The 16,582-nt window shown below is 36.7% G+C and overlaps 1 pseudogene; it reads right to left on the reverse strand.

Moving 5' to 3' along the window:
• Window positions 1-254: 254 nt before the first annotated feature.
• On the reverse strand, window positions 255-7,030 carry LOC132433879 (E3 ubiquitin-protein ligase MARCHF6 pseudogene; annotated as a pseudogene).
• Between the last annotated feature and the right edge of the window lie 9,552 nt (window positions 7,031-16,582).

The raw sequence follows: 16,582 nt of genomic DNA on the forward strand, positions 1-16,582 counted from the left end.
GACATTTTGAGGACAGATAGCATCCCTATTCCAATTTGAGATTGGGTACAAAAATATCCTAGGGCTGAGAATAGGCATAGTAAATTGCACCAACAAAAACCTTTTGTGAATTTACAGTGGAGGAAAAGTCTTCATTGAGTGTGCATGGAAAAATGTAATATAAACTCTTCATGCTTTAGTATAGTAGGTGGGACCTCATATTTTATATTAATTACTCTATATAATTAATTTTCAATGCAGATTCCAAAAGTGTTTTTGCACATGAGTTACTTACCTTTTTTTTTTCCTGTTATCTTCATCTTTGGTTACTTAGAATCCTCCTCCCCCTTCTGTTCCAGAAGTGTTGCATTAGTTTTTCTTTTCTTATTTTTATCTTCATATTTACTTTGATTAATGCTTTTACTTTAACCTTAAAATTTCTCCTAGTGCTTTAAAAAAAATTATGAGACAGTAACGTTATCTTCAGATGTCTCTTATTTTCACTCTAGCACTGTTTGAGTTGGCCTTTAAGACATGCTTATTTTGCATAAGTTTCTCTTCATGGAGAAGAGTCACTTTATAGCATTAACATTTCTAGGAATTGTTTCAAAATTTAGTTTATTGTCTTAATGTTAATAAGACTTCCAGAAGTCTGTTTTTTGTCCTATATCCCCAAAGAATATATTTGATTTTGTTGTTTTACTTGGGTTCTGTAGCATTTGGTTTGATCCCAGATATTTCAAAAAATTATAATTAACTTTTAGTCTTCTTTCTAGTTTATCCAGTAATTTAGAATAGTACTGCAAATACAATTATGCTGATAAGTTGGGAAAGTACTGATATGTATTCTTCAGTGGAAATAATTTTAATAAGATATTAATACTGTTAACTACTAAATATATTTAAGGAGATTGCTTAATAAATGTTAATACTGTATTCAGCTACTAGATAAAACTTTGTGGTGGAAGCAATAAAACATTGTATGAGTTAATTTTTGGTAAGTTATAGAAATTTGTATAGCCTTTTATACAGTCACCAGTGAAATGTAACTGAAGTTAATTAGTGTCTAACCCTGACTATTAGAGTATACAATTTTGATGGTCAAATATTTAACTAGTGTGATCTATAATCATTGAAACAAACTAATAATACATAAAAGTCGATGTTGTGTGTGTGTATGAACTGATACATTTTCAGAGAATTAAAAATAATAGATTCCTGAATGGCTAATAAAGTACTTTAGTGATTGTTACTATTCATTATTGATTTTCTGAATATTATTGATAAAACACTGATCCCAATTTCTGTTTTACTCTTGATATCCACTACAATTATTTCCTTGGTGATAGGCTTGTATAATTAAATGTTAATCTAAGGCATAATCAAAGATGTGTGCTAAAGATCACATAACATATCCAAAGGTAAGTAGAAATAGTGATCCATCTACAAATACGTGGCTGCTTAGTGAAGTGGTTTAAGAGCCATGGATATTATCAAAGACTCTACTGAGCTGGACATGGCAGGCTGAATTGCTAAGTGAAAGAGGTCATTCAACTAAGAAATGGTTAAATGGCAGAGCTGGGCTTAAGACCCTGATCCTGCACTTCAGGTACATTGCTTTTGTACTGTGCCACAGCTGCCTTAGAGGGCTGAAGGTAGCTTTCGGCTCTTTTGTGCCTCCATTTAGAACTCCTTTTCCCTCCTCCTCTCGGTCACACATGAAAACACAGGAAAAAATATTGAAAGAAAACTTGGTTACACCCTTCTGTATACTGGATAAATTGGATCAATTAAGTTGTGGATCCTCATGGAAGGGGGAGGGAGCGCCTGGCTACTGCTCAGGGGTTTTAGATGGGAGTGTAATGGGAGAGCATGAGAGTGTTCTGTCTTTGGGTGTGGGAAAAGAGAAAGAAGTGAGAGAGGATGTAAGGAACCATGACTCTCAGGTGCTGGACCAATGAGTGTTTTTCAATTTGTGATGAATATTAATTTAGATTGGGGTACACTAGTGAACATAGTTACCATTTGTAGATGTATAAAAACTAATAGGATCTTACCAATTTAGAGAAGGAAAATTTTAGGTTAGGTGTAAAAAGTAATATAATTCCTGAGAAAGCTTATAATAAGTTTGTGACTAATAACTATATGGCATAATGACTTGTGCATTCCATGATTGTGTTTATTTTGTAGTGTTTCATTTAGATATATTATTTTTCTTTGATTTTCCATCTCTATTTAGGTAGTGATCAGCATACAATCAAAATAATTTAGATAAAACAATGAAAAATTTCTATATATGAATTCCTTGGAACCGTGACTTTAGCTTTGAAATTTGTTGCTTGGGCAGTACCCTCCCGTTAGAATGGCCTATTGGCTAAAGGAATAGTCCTGGAATAGTAACATATCTCAGTTTAGTGGGAAGGCCATGGTTCTGGCTGTAAAAGTTCTGTGGTCTTAACTGAGACCCATTTGGCCGTTGTGTATTATAGCATACTTACTTTAAGATGGGCATCTTTTTTTATAGCATCCTAATGTTTTTGGTTATAGGAAATTGAGGTTGATAATGAAGTGCAGTGTAAAATACTTAATACATAAAATAGTGTATAGTGTAGTAATGCATAGATTATAGGACTGGGAATCAGAAAGTCTCAGCTGTCCTTATGTAGTTTATGTCCTTATGTAGTTTAAGTATACAGCAAAATTGAGAGAGAGAACAAGAGAGAGACAGGCAGAGACAGAGACATTGATCTTTCTCCTTTATTTCTTCAAATGTTTCTCTACTTCTTTGAGACCCAGTTCAATGCCTTCTTCCTCTCTCAAGGCAATTGTTATCTTCCTCTTCTCTAAATTTACCCTTTATATTTTGTAGTTTAGTACTTAGTCATTTAGTTTTTTATATTTTTCATGAATTGTTTTCATGTCTTGGTCTTGGCAACCCCACCACACACACTTCTTACCTCTCCTCTTGCACTGCTAAATCTCAAACTCTTTGAGTGCAGGAGTCTTGTCACATAGGAATTTCTCCGTCATGTTCTCTGACACGTGGGCACTCAGTGACAAATACTTGAGGTTTTCTTTGGTTGCTCTATCTCTGACTCTATTTCTTGTTTGATTATATGAGTGTGCAGTATAAACAGTATAACACATATGATTTTAATGCTCTTAAACCTTTGTGATAGTTATTTAAGTATTTATAAATTTGTTATGTAGTTGATACATGAAAATGAACAACTATATGTTGTAGATCAGCATAGGCCATTAGTACTGCTGGAAAAACAAACCAAGGCTCATAGTTTTTATATGAAAAGAACTTTATTAATTAAAAAAAATTCAGTAGATTCTGATGTAGTTGCTCATGGTTTTAATCTTGTGCTTTGAAGTATTTTCTTTTTCTGGAATGAAGTTCTTGGTTGCGACTGTGTAGAAGAAGTATGTTAATTAGATTATATTTAGTTGGTGAATTTGTGCCCACAAGAATGTGACTTTTAAAAAGTTGTAAGTTGTGCTGGGTTTGGCAGCACATATACTAAAAAGTTGCAAGTTGTACAGTTCTTGCAGATAAGATTGTTTCCTGTTTTCTTTTGCATGTTTAGTACTTTTATATATTTTTCCATGAGTAGCCTTTCAGTTTGTCCATTTGTATCATTTGACACTCAGACTTTATTTAAGTTCAGCTCTACCATCACTGGGGCTTACAAATGTTAGTCGTTTGAAATGTCAAAATTTGGATTTGATCCAAGAGTTACAAATAATATAAGCCTTTATATAAATATATCCAAATATATATTCTTAGGGGGAAAGGAATAAATAAAATACTGTGTTTATAGAGTGGTTTTAAACAGTTAGGCTTTAGAATTGCTATACGCCCAAAGTATTTCTCCAGTGAATTGCATACTGTATCAGTTCATGAATTGTGCTATAAGAAAGGTGTTTTTTTTTTAAAGTGACAACTAGATTTAATAAATTAATATACGTTTTGTTTAAAGATGTACAGTGCACATTCTGTTTAATCCAGAGTTTTAGGGTATCCAGAAACTTCTGTTTACGCATATACAGACCTCAGACAGCAGTGATGTCAGAAGATGCAGGAAGGGCAGCAGAGCCTTGCACTGCTGCTCTCTGAATGCTGAGAACACAAGTCAGATACATTTAACTTAAAAATAATACTGAGAGATCACTGGGGAAAACCTCCGAAGAGAGAAGTCCACAAAAAAGGACACATAAAGGCAAGGGGAAGCTCAAGGTAGTTGATACAACCACTTTATTCTTGGGATGAATGTGGAGGTGGTGGAGACGTGCTTTGTTTGCCAGATTTCCATTCATAGTTCATGAGGCGTTGGCCCACAGGGTACTTGTCATTTTTAATATGTTCATAAAGGGACTTAAACTGGCAGACCTGGAAGGACAAGATTCCTGTCGATACCACGACTATCAGTAAAAGTGGAAAACCCCGCCAGTGGACCAAGTTTTGCATTTCCGCAGTTAACACCTAGTAAAGGAATGGTGCCGGATGTGATGATGTAAGGTACACGTTAGGAAAGCAAGAGCACAGAGATCACTGGCGCTGCCAGTTTCCGAATGCTATAGTGAAGGTCAGTGTTCCGGATGCCATCTGCCTAAACCTGCTCAATTACAGTTTTAAACCACCACTGAGGATCCATCAGTGTTACATAGCTACAGATTCTCACATGCAGGATTCCAGGTGCCCAGTCCTGTGATGGGAAAAAAAGAGGAGTTTGATCCAAGGGAACCCTCAGGGGAGCAGCAATAACCAGCTCAAACAGGAGCCCCAGAAGAAGCAGGACGACTCCAGCCAGCAGCACTGCAACTATCGAAGTCTTCATTATCATGCAGGACTACCCTTTAACCTTCTGAAGATCATTCTGCATCCCTGTGGCATCCATGTCGCCAGCACCGTCCCTGCCTTTATGGTTAGCCAGCAAACGTAGAAACCATAAGCAGCTGTGTAGAGCTCATGGATTTTGGCAGTCCCTGTCCAAAATGACATTAACCGACGGCTGGCAAATACTGGTAGAGTAAGGCAGATGAGCCTGGCCATCAGTAAGGTTCTTGCACGTGAAGAAAATCAACAAAAATATCCTGAGTGGAAAAATTAAAGGCCGACGGTAAGGCTGAAAGCCAGCAGGCCCTCCCTGCTGAAGTATGGCTTGGTGGGCTGCATACACACCTTCCCCCACCACAGGAATAGCGTTACTATTTCAAACAGGCTGGTTATTGTTCACTGGTTGGTTTGCACTGTTCTCATTTTCTTCCTGGTCTTCCACCAAATAGGAATGAAGATCCAGCAAGTTTCCAGCAGTAATGGTCCCTGCTCACACAAGCTCCTTCAGCCACTGCTGTGTGTGTCCCTGTTCAAGTAACACTGGTAAGATAACCTGAAGCAGAAGCAGCTCAAGGGACAGTTCACCCAGTGGAGCATCACTGCGGAGCGTGACGCTGTACGGAAGAAAATTAGGCAGGAGACTCTTAATTACACGAATAGGTAGACAAAGCACCAGGAGCACGATGGAGCCAAAGAGAACCACTGACAAAATAAATCTTGGGAGATGCTTATAAATAGTCAAGTGAATCATTTCTTGTACTGGATTTTTAGAAATCTGGATCATTCAGATTCCTTAGAAACCAAAATACACCAGGTTGAAGTACCTGTCTCAGTAACAGAATGGAGGCAAAGTAGAAAACAGACACCATTCCTACTAGTTAATGCAGAAACATGATCTTTCAGAGAAGCAACAGACATTTCCAGGGAACAGATACCCAGTCACCGGCCACAAATGAGAGGGAACACTTATTTTTACCACCACTAACAAAGAGACCTTTAACAACAATATAGCAGACTCCCAGCTAGTGACGAGACCTGTGAAATTTAACAAGAGTTGCCAAGCCATGATAAATTATCAGTGTTATTGCTAAAAGTACATACCCTACTATGGTTGTGATTAGGCCTTCAAAATGAGATGCTTGGAGGTGTTCTTCAAATCCCAAATGAACAAGGGAGAAATGACCAGTGTGGTGAGGGTAAAATGCAAAACCAAGAAAGAACGGTGTGTATAAAGACACTACCCAGATGACATGTTCTGGAAACACTAGTCATCCATCAAGTCCTAGCATTCTTCCCCATGTAAACTCTTTGTAGCTCTGTCCCATTCTAAAGCATTGCAGTTCATGTGACATCAGCTGCATTTTCCCCACCTGTGTTGTCTTCCTCCTCCTCCTGTTCCACCTGCTCATCCTGGGCATCAGGGTTTTCCGGCATCAGTGCGTTCTTGGCTGGTGGCTTAGCATGCTGGTCGGCGGCAACATTTTCAGCACCATTTCCTCCCGCTGGAGCCTCATTTTGGTGATGCCTGACAGCACTGAAGGGCAGAGCAGCAAGTAGCATGTTGACCTCAATACTACTGAAAATCCTAAGAATTACAGAAAGCTAACACAATAGTTTGGGGGAAAAAAAGGCGTATACTCAGTTTAGACAATTTCAGATCGTTTTAACAATTTGACAATTTTCTGTTTTGCCTCTGTACATTTTTATTTATTTTAAAATTAAAGTGATATTTGTACATATGTAGTTTTAAAAATCAAATAATATTCAAGGCTTATAAAAATGGCAGGGCACCATCTCTTCTCATGTCCAATTCCCAGCCTTTAGGGGCAGTCAGTTTCAGTTCCTTCAGCTGTTCTGATGTGTCTTTATTTTTCTAAGTCAGTTCTGTTTTTTGTTGGCTTTTCATTTTAGACAGTAGCTACTCACTTTCCTTCTAAGAAAAATGAGGATTAGTCATCTTAATCTCTCTGCCGCCTGCAAACATTTATACATATTTCCCTTTCTCTCATCTTCCTTTTATAGGATATCAGGTTTGGGGGGTAAATTCTTTAGTATATAAATTATTATAACTATGCAAATATTTTTCACAGCCTCGTCACAAAATTCACTGTGATCGTATTTCCTTTCTTGTCCAACTTAATGTTTTCTGGAATAATTATCTGGGTTTGAAATTTTATGTACTTTGTGCCTATTAATTAATTTGCAATTCTCTGACAAATATAAAATACAATATGGTTGGACACATCAGATAATCTGTCAGTTCCTTTTTCTTCTTGGAGACAGCCTTCTGCCTCCTATTTAGAATGCAGACTTTCAAATAATTCTCCTGTTTTTCTCTAATTATTTTGTCTTGCTTTCAGTGTTGACCTGTGTTCCAAAGATCAGGGTCTGTGGTACACCCTCTCCAGGGATGAGGAGAAGATTGGTTTTGGGGTGAGGCCACTTAAATGAACTTTCAACCACTCATCTCGTTTCCAGCCGCACCCTGCATTTTTGTCTTCATTATGCTACCAATACCTGAATCTCTTCAGCATGAGTCAGCTTGCTGCTTTTTTTTTTAATTGTGGTAATGTGGTAAAATATACATAACTCAAAATTTACCATTGTAACCATTTTAAAGTGTGCAGTTCAGTGGCATTAAGTGTATTTACATTGTTGTGTAACCATTACCACTGTCCGTCAATCTCCAGAACTTTTACATCATCCCTAACTGAAACTCTGTACTTATTAAACAGTAACTGCTTATTTATCCCAGCCCCAGGCCACCATTATTCTACTTTCTGTGTTTATCAGCTTGATGGCTTCTTCCGTTCAGGTTTAGGTTTCGGCTTTCTTGGTCTAGTTAGTTTAGTTATCTCTTTTTTTCCTAGCTTCCGAAATATTGTGCCTTCTCTTATTTGCTGTTGTCTTTCCCCATTCTCTTATCCTTATGGATTTTTTTTTTGCGGTACGTGGGCCTCTCACTGTCGTGGCCTCTCCCGTTGCGGAGCGCAGGCTCCGGACGCGCAGGCTCAGCGGCCATGGCTCACGGGCCCAGCCGCTCCGCGGTATGTGGGATCTTCCCGGACTGGGGCACGAAGCCGTGTCCCCTGCATCGGCAGGCGGACTCTCAACCGCTGCGCCACCAGGGAAGCCCCTTATGGATTTTATACTTCTAAAAATTCCTTTAATTTTTTAAGGTGAGGTTTCAGGAAGGGGTCAGGGCCAGTCATGATTAACCGAAGGTCTACTACTCCCCACCTCCATTCCTTATTATTAGTTTTAAAATATAGGTTTTTCTAAATTAGAAATTTAAATGTAGGTATGTCAAACAAATAAAGGCAGTTTTGTAGCTATACTGGCTATAAAATTAAGCTGGATAGATAGTCCGCTTCTTATTGCTGGTTCCCATTGTGTTGACGGGGGGTTTGATCACTCAGACCTATTGCAGCCCCATACTCTTCCTCCAGCAAACCTAAGATGGTTCCGCAGTGCTGAGACATGTTTTGAGCTACTGCAGCAGTTTCACAGCAGTGACCCTTCTGTGGGGAGATAGACTGTTAGCTACAAATTTCTGTACAAGTCTGTTATTCAAGGTGTAGTTGAGGTATTTCCTCCTCTGTGCAGCTTCTCTGAGTGCCCTAGCCAGAGTTAATAACGCCTTCTGTGCCATAGCACTTGTAAAAATTCTGTTTTATTCTAGCGAGGTTAGATCTGTCTACACTAGATATCTATCTTATGATGGTCTGTCTCCACCTTTCTTAGACCTAGTATTTCTCAAGGTTAGGAGAATACTCCCAATTTTGATACAGTTTTTGATCCATAATAAATAATTATTTACCTAATGAGTAAATAATCCACCTGGATTGGTTGAATTTCCTATTTTCTGGAACACATACTCTCATTGTGTCCTGTGTCACCAATGTCCACGGAAAGCTGTTCAGTGCTTTTTGCTTGATGCTGCGGGTCAGTTCTGTGTAGTGATTAGAAGTGTGGCTGCCAGAATACCTAGGTTCAAAAAAACAAGCAAGTTTCTTTTTTTTCCGGCTGCACTCGTGTGGCACGCGGGATCTTAGTTTCCAACCAGGGATCGAACCTGTGTCGCCTGCAGTGGAAGCGCAGAGTCTAAACCACTGGACCGCCAGGGAAGTCCCAAAACAAGCAGGTTTCTAATCTCTCTCTGTTTCAGTTTCTTTACCTATAAAATAGAGAGATTAATAATCGTAATATCATGTAATGTCATAAAGATTAAATTAATACATCTAAAGTGCTGGATCAGTGCCTGCTGATACAATGTTTTGTAGTCAATCTTTTTCATCTTTATGGGGACATTGCCTGCTATGATATCATTAGAACTTGATGGAAATAGATGATATGCAAAATCAAAGTAAAATAGCAACTCTAGTTACTATTAAAATATTTAGCTCTGAATTTTCTATATGAACGTGTTCTGAAATGATTTCCATGGACAATAGTAGATTAAAGCATATAGATAATAAACTGGGAGAAGTAATGTCTTCAGTGTGTTATATACCTACTAAAATACTGTATTCTTTAAATGTACTATAAAATAACCAAACACATGGAAATATATTTTAAACACATGGAAATACATTGAATGGTAATGTTAACGTTCATGTTCTTCTCTCCCTAAGAAGAGTTTTATGCAGCCCACTAATGAATTCGATATGTGGCATAACTGTTGTCTTCTAATTTGGGAGCCTGCTCTGTTTATTTTTCTCTTCTCGAAGTCTCTGACTGTGTGCTAAGGGGAGAGAACCCTCCATTCATTCAGCAGTCATGAGACTTGCTCATGTGCCTAGGCATTGTGGGTAAGGGAGAATAAGGCACAATTGTTTTTCTTAAGGAACCATAATCTCTTCATCAATTCAGTAATATTAAAATCAGATGTTCTGGCAGAATATATTCACACTGTTTGACCAGAATTCCATTTATAATATTTTATAAATGGAATAAAAATGTGCACAGAGATTTATGTACAAGGTGTTCATTAAAATACTAATTATAAAAGCAATAAAAAAGATAGGACTTTTGGTACATCCATTATATTTTCCAGACTTTCAATTAGAAACATGCTAATACTTAAATAATTAAACTTTTACTTAAAAAAAATCTGTCCTGGTGGATTTACATGGGAGGATGGATAGAGGGTTAGGTCAGTTGAATTGCCCGATCCATTAAAAGGAGTGGTAAAGTGCTCAGGTCCATGTTAGAGCTCCAGTACCACCACTAGTGTATGTATGACTCTGGCAAGTTGGTTGTTTAAAATTCTGTAAACCTCGGTGTTTTTCCTGTCTGTATAGTGGGTGTAATAGTAGTTTTGAAGTTTGTCGTGAGGACTAAACGAAACAGTGTATGTAACCTTAAAAATAAAACAAATAGTTCAGTAAATATTTGTGGCTTACTGTTACTGTTTTTCCTTACACTCCTTTCCTCGTTAATAGTTTTTCTGAGTAACATTCTTCCAGTCAGTCTAAACAAGGAATGGCAATATTTTGCTTGGTCTGATAATTCCCATTGCTTTGTAATAGCCATCTAGAGGTTTTTGAGGCCTTTGCTAACCTCTACAGAGCTGTCACCTGTTACTTGCGTAGGCCAGTTTTGAAGAAGGGGAAATAGCAGTACATGTGCCTTGGGTTTGCCATTTTTGCGGTAAACCTTCTTTGTCTCTTTATACACATACTTATTCCCTGTTCTCTTCTGGGTATCATGTACTTTTTGTTCTTGCACTTTATTTTGATGGGGAGTCTGTTGGCTTCCTTTTTTTTTTTTTTTTTTTTAATGTTTTGGCTGTTAACGGTAGTTTCATAGCATAAGTTACTCTTCATAACAGGGTAGTCATCCAAAGCTAGCCTTAGTTCTTTTTTAGACCTGCTTCTCCGAGGCCTCTCATGAAACGTAAATATAGCTAGTTTGTGAGACTGACTTGGACATGCCTCATTTAAAGAAGAGTTTGATTTTTTGTGAACTTTTTCTTCTTACTCTCCTGAGTACAGAGCTCCTTCTGTGTTTAATATAATGTGACCAAATACAAAGGAAATTTTCCATGAGGGATTATGGTGTCTTTTTAGAGCAGGTAGATTATGACCAGAAAATTCTTTTTTGTTGTTGTTAAATGGCATAAATTTAAATACGTGGTGTTTAGTATAAGTTATGTTCCGACAGAATCCGGGAAATAACAGCCAATAAATTATGACTGGTGATTAATGGAATAGCCCTCAGCACTTAGGCAAAAATGATTTTACACACCTTGGGAGTTATGGATACTATGAAAAGTTTTTACATTTCTTGATGATTTTTTCTACATTGATAAGTCCAGGGTATTTATAAATTATCGTAAGTCAGAACTTTATATTAAAAAGAGTATTAACAGTTGAGTTTTGAAATTACTTGCCTTGGATTTAGTACTTTTTGTCATTTTAAATCCAGGAATTAATACCATATGGTGTGCAATGTGCAATTAACTTTATTTTGAATCTGTTTGAAGAACAAGCTGAAGGTGTTTTAATGACATCACTCAGCTAAATCAGAAGATAGGTTCCTTGGGTAAGTTGCTTAACTCTCAAGGTCCTGTAACATAGCTCTAACGTATTATTGTCATGAGCCCTACAATTTTGTGGCCTTTTTAATTTTCTTTCACAAATCTCTGTCGAAATTCAGTTTTTTTCTTACTGAGTTTTTAATATGATAGCTATAGATTAGATGTCAATATACATTTCTAAATGCTTGATTCTTTTTTTTTAAATTTTAATCTGAAAAGACTATCACTTTTTAAAGACTGCTCTTTTGTTTAGATTGCTCTTTTATTCATTAAAACATTCAACTCTATATGGTAACTGGCTCCTGGGGTTAAAAAAGTACATATTTAACCCGCCATTTTCACACTCCCCACAAACCTTATATTACATTTATATTGACAAGTAATAAAATGAACAGATTTGAGTTTTAACATTCTAAACAGTGGAAAAAGCATTACTGAACTATAAAATGGCCATGCAGAGAAATCTGGCAGAGGGAGAGGAGTGTATTTTACATACTGAAAAATCAGCCTGTGGCAATCAGGCACTGACTTGCTCTGCACTGTTTTAACAGAGAATTGAATGGTTTTGTTATACAGATATTTTAGAGTTATTTGCTAAAACAAAATAGGAATGTTTAAGGCCTTTTGATGATAATTAAAATTTTTTGGACTTTAAAATAACCCTTAAGAGGAGGAGGGACTCCTTGGTTATAGAACCCCAAGTGAAAAGCTCCTGCTGGGAAGAAGGCGCTTGGGAATACAGTGAGGTTGATTTCAGGCATGTTGGGATAATTTCTCTTAACCTTAATGATACTTACTCCTTGCACATACGTATTTTCCTGTGTCATCACTTCTCCTTGTCTGTGTTCCTTTGAAATAAATCTAAAACTGATTAGACATTTCTCATATTCCAAATTAGGAAAATTATTATCCAAAATTTATAGAAATAAGGTTTCCAAAACTTCACAGGATAAATCCGTTGGTTGAAAGTGAACATTACTTTTGTGTTTCTTTGGAGAGATTAAAAACAGAATCTTTTTCCCCTGTGGGGGTGGGGTAGGTGAGAATGGATGTTCCCCCTGCCTGATCGTTTCCGTCACAATTCTTGGTGGCAGTAAAAACCAGTAAAAGTGTATCGTGTATTTTAAAAGGATATTGGATAGAGCTCAGTGGCTCATCAAATTGTTTTGAGAGTTAGAGAACCAGATTCAGGGCTGAGCAGCCAGAAACAGTGCCCGAAATCACATTGCACAACGATTCCCATGAGGTTGCCAGTGCCATCTAGAGACAGACTGACAGACGCCACAGCCTGCCCCAGTGACACGGCTAGCACTGGTTGACTATAAGTGCTGTCACCTCTGCCCCAGACTTGACCTTCCTGCAGTTGCTCCACCATTAGTGTGAGAGAGAGTTCTTTCTGGTCTCTTATTGTCCTGCTTGTTAGTTGCCCATTTCTTCTCTGGGCTGGGCATGTGTGTTTGGCATAGCCCGTGTCGTGGCCGTGTAGGACATGCGGAAAAGTGTCTCATCTTCTGAAATCATGAGATGGTGTGAAGTTCTTAAATTTAAGATGTGGAAAACTCTTTGATCTTCTGAAAACATAAGGTGGGGAAGTTCCCAGACTTAAGAAGGGAAGTTCAGATGCTAGGCATACAAAAAGAGTGATAAACATTGACTGCATGTTTTAGATGTAATGTGTGCTGAGCCCTCACTATGTGCTAGGTACCACGCAAACTGTCTTACAGGTGTTATCACAGGCCATCCTCACAACATTAGAAATGAGGTAATAGGCTGAGAGAGTAAGTAACCTGCCCAAGATCATACAGTTAGTGTCGAGCTAGGACACGAACTCAAAGCTGATTCCAAAGCCAGTGCTCATAACTGTTGTATTAAACTAACTCTTTTAATACCCCCTCTCCCCATATATTTAGCTCAAAATCCTGTAAATAAATCTGCTAGATAAACTCTACTAAGTTTATTAAAGTCATATGTATGGTATATCTATGTATTTAGGCATTTTAAAGGAAATGAAAATTTGTGGCTTTAATTTTATCTATTTTCAACTAATTGAATGATTTTTTTTTTTTTCATTTTGTGGCTATTTTTCTAATTCACTTTGCCACAGGCTACAATCTGATAAAATGCTTGCTTTCTGAATATCAGTGCTTAGAAGCCAGTTAATAGAGTGTAATAGAAGTCAGCAAGAAGGAGAGGGGACATAGAGTGACCAAAATAGAGGCAGGGAGGAAGAAACATCACACACATATACACACACACAGCCCTGGGAGAGGGAGAGACAGAGACAAATATATATGGAAGGAATGGGGGGACACATGCATGTTATTCTATATAAATATTCTATATAAAGCAGCATCCTTTATAGCCTTTTTTATTTGCATTGGTAAGTTGAAAACGATGAAATTCCTCCTCTGCTTTAGGAAAGTCATTAAGGCCTTTTTTTTTTAAAGTTAGAATCAGTGCTTTCTTTAAACAATAAGTTTTAAGCCTTTATACCAGTTTGCATTTTAAATTGACTTACGTACTTCTATTTTAAAGCTAAAAAAAGTGATATCTAGGAGTGAAACAGGAGCTGTTATTTAACTTGGGACATATCCAACTTGGTTTGGGGGGAAAATCATAAAGGCACACTCTCGTAGTTACCATGATGTCACCGAAGCTAGAGTATTTCTTCATGAACCACAGCTCTTGTTAATTATTCCTTTAGTATGAGTCTGTCTGTTCTGCATATTTTTCTTTGCTACCAAGACAGCACTTTATAATAATGTTATTTTGTTCACTTGTGCCTTTGGGACTAAATGGGAGGCTGTAATTTTTGTGAAATTGAGTAGATCAAATGCCCTTCCACATACATACTGTTGTAAACAGTCTAAATGTGAGTTGGGTGATAGAGAAATACTTAATGTAAGGTAAATGTCCATGATGTTGAAAGTGATTTTTATTCTCTAAGTATTATATTTTTAATATTGAATATACTATGCTTTTTGTCCTTACCCTAATCTGATCTTTCCTAGAATATAGATTTAAATTTGAGAACTCTTATTTCTCTGTGAATTTTTTAATTTTTGGTCCAGTGCAGGCTGTATACAATGGGTTTTTGTATAAATGCAATTGATGTTATATATATACTCTGCTATTCCACTACTTAACTTTGAGATTTATTCCTCTTTTATGAACTGGTTTAGTGGACCAGCAATCGTCAAATGGGCAGTAGTCCTTTTATTAAGCTACCAGGTTGAAAACAGGATATTGGCATATACTTTCTTATCTTTATGAACATTAGCTAATGGTGCATTTAATTAGTCATCTAAGTAAGAAATGCCATAATGGGCCAGAGCAGTGATCCATCCGGCACAGACTGTCCTAAAAAGCTGCACCAAGGAATCAGGTTACTTATTGGAATTCTGTCATCACTAGAGGATACATAGGCCATTTCTAATTTGCCTTAATTTATATACTGTACTCAGAATTCATGCATTCATTTAAACTCTTCAACATTGCGATCCGTTCTGATTACATATGCTATGTATGTATTAAGCTAAAACACCTATTTTAGATCTGTTGGAATTGGTAATTCTAGGGTAGAATACCATTTATAATATGAACTTCAGTTCTTTCCTTGCTCATATGCTTCTTTAAGTTTCTTCACCTATAAAATATAAAATGATTTCAGTTTTTTTTCCCCAGTCTCAAAATCTGTTATTTCTAATATGGCCAAATTATGAGATTTTTCACCCTCCTTCTTACCATTTTTTCTTTCTACGTGCAATTTAAATATAGAATATTAGTCAAGTTCTTTATGTATAATGAAGGAGGACCAAGTTATAGAGGGCCACTGAATTCCTTTGAATTATCTGATGTGGATTTTAGGAGAAACAATATTTCATAGTTGTAGTTCAGAGAAAACAGGTGTAGCTTATATTGATTGCTTTGTGATATGGATTTATTGAAAATTCTTTCATGAGACATGAATTCTACTTTTAATTTTGCTGGAAACTAATTTCCAGTTTGAAGGCATTGGTCATTCTTTCTTTCATTGTTCTTTGTGCAGTGCTTACCATGAGAAATTAGAGTTTGAGTGTGGCGAAAAATTGTATCTGTTACATTGCTGAAAAATATTTAGAGTCTATCAGAACTACTAAAGAATGAAGATAGTATTTTCTTCCTAGCAGATAAAGGAGGAATTTAGGGAAAAAAATGTAACTCTTCTAAGTTGACTTCTATTTTTGAAGTTATTGGTTATCCCCTAGAAAATGAAAGGGCTGAAGTGAGCTTTATAAAAGTTGTTTCCACTTTTGAGGAAGTTAATGCAGTTGGGTAACAGTTTGTGGGGCACATACATATTACAGCATCTTCAAGAAGAGACTATCAAGTACTGAAGTCTTGGTATTCAAGTAACTCAACCCCCTGGAATAGAGTCAAAGTAAATCTGCTTTAATACCAAGTTCCTCTCCATAGTGAATATTTTATTGTGTGTGGTATTAAAATTCATGAAAAACAGTAAAGCCACAGGTTCTGTGTTATTTATTTGTATATATCTCTTCATTACGTATAATGTTGAACACATAGAAGAAAACTAACCCAGGAGATATTTACCTTAATGTTCTACATAGACTCATATGTTAAGAGGCTTTTTTTTTTTTTTTTTAACTAAGAAGTATATTTTATTGTCATAGCCAGAATGTGAGTAGCATGTTTATATATAAAACAAAGTTTAAAAAAGTAACAGTTATTCATATTGTGTGCAAGAGGGAGGAAGGGAAGGAGAGAGAGAAAGAGACAAACACTAACTATAGGGAGAGGAGGTGTGTGTGATAAAGTTTCAAGAAACAATACATACTCCATATGCTGTGTACTTCCATTTTGTTAAAATGCAAAACAAAACAGCAAACACCATAGGTGAAGGTTGCATTATTTATAATTGGTATCCTGGAAGAGTGTGTCCTTACCTTCCCTCCCCTTTCCTTCATCATTCTTAACCATTAGTGCAATGATTTGAGATTGTGAGGGAGGTTTTTTTTGTGTGTTAATTTATGCTGAAAATTCCCAGGACACAATCAAGTATTTAGAAGACTAGCATAATGTATTTAGGTCTTTGGGGAACTTTTAATCATGAATCTGTTGAGTCTCTGCTCTGTGTAAAGCAGTAAATTATTTAAATGGCGTGTCTTTTAGTCAATAGGGATAATTTGTTCCAAGCAGTCTTCACTTTCTCCAAATAA

Source organism: Delphinus delphis, chromosome 11, assembly GCF_949987515.2.
Source record: "Delphinus delphis chromosome 11, mDelDel1.2, whole genome shotgun sequence".
NCBI lineage: Eukaryota > Metazoa > Chordata > Mammalia > Artiodactyla > Delphinidae > Delphinus > Delphinus delphis.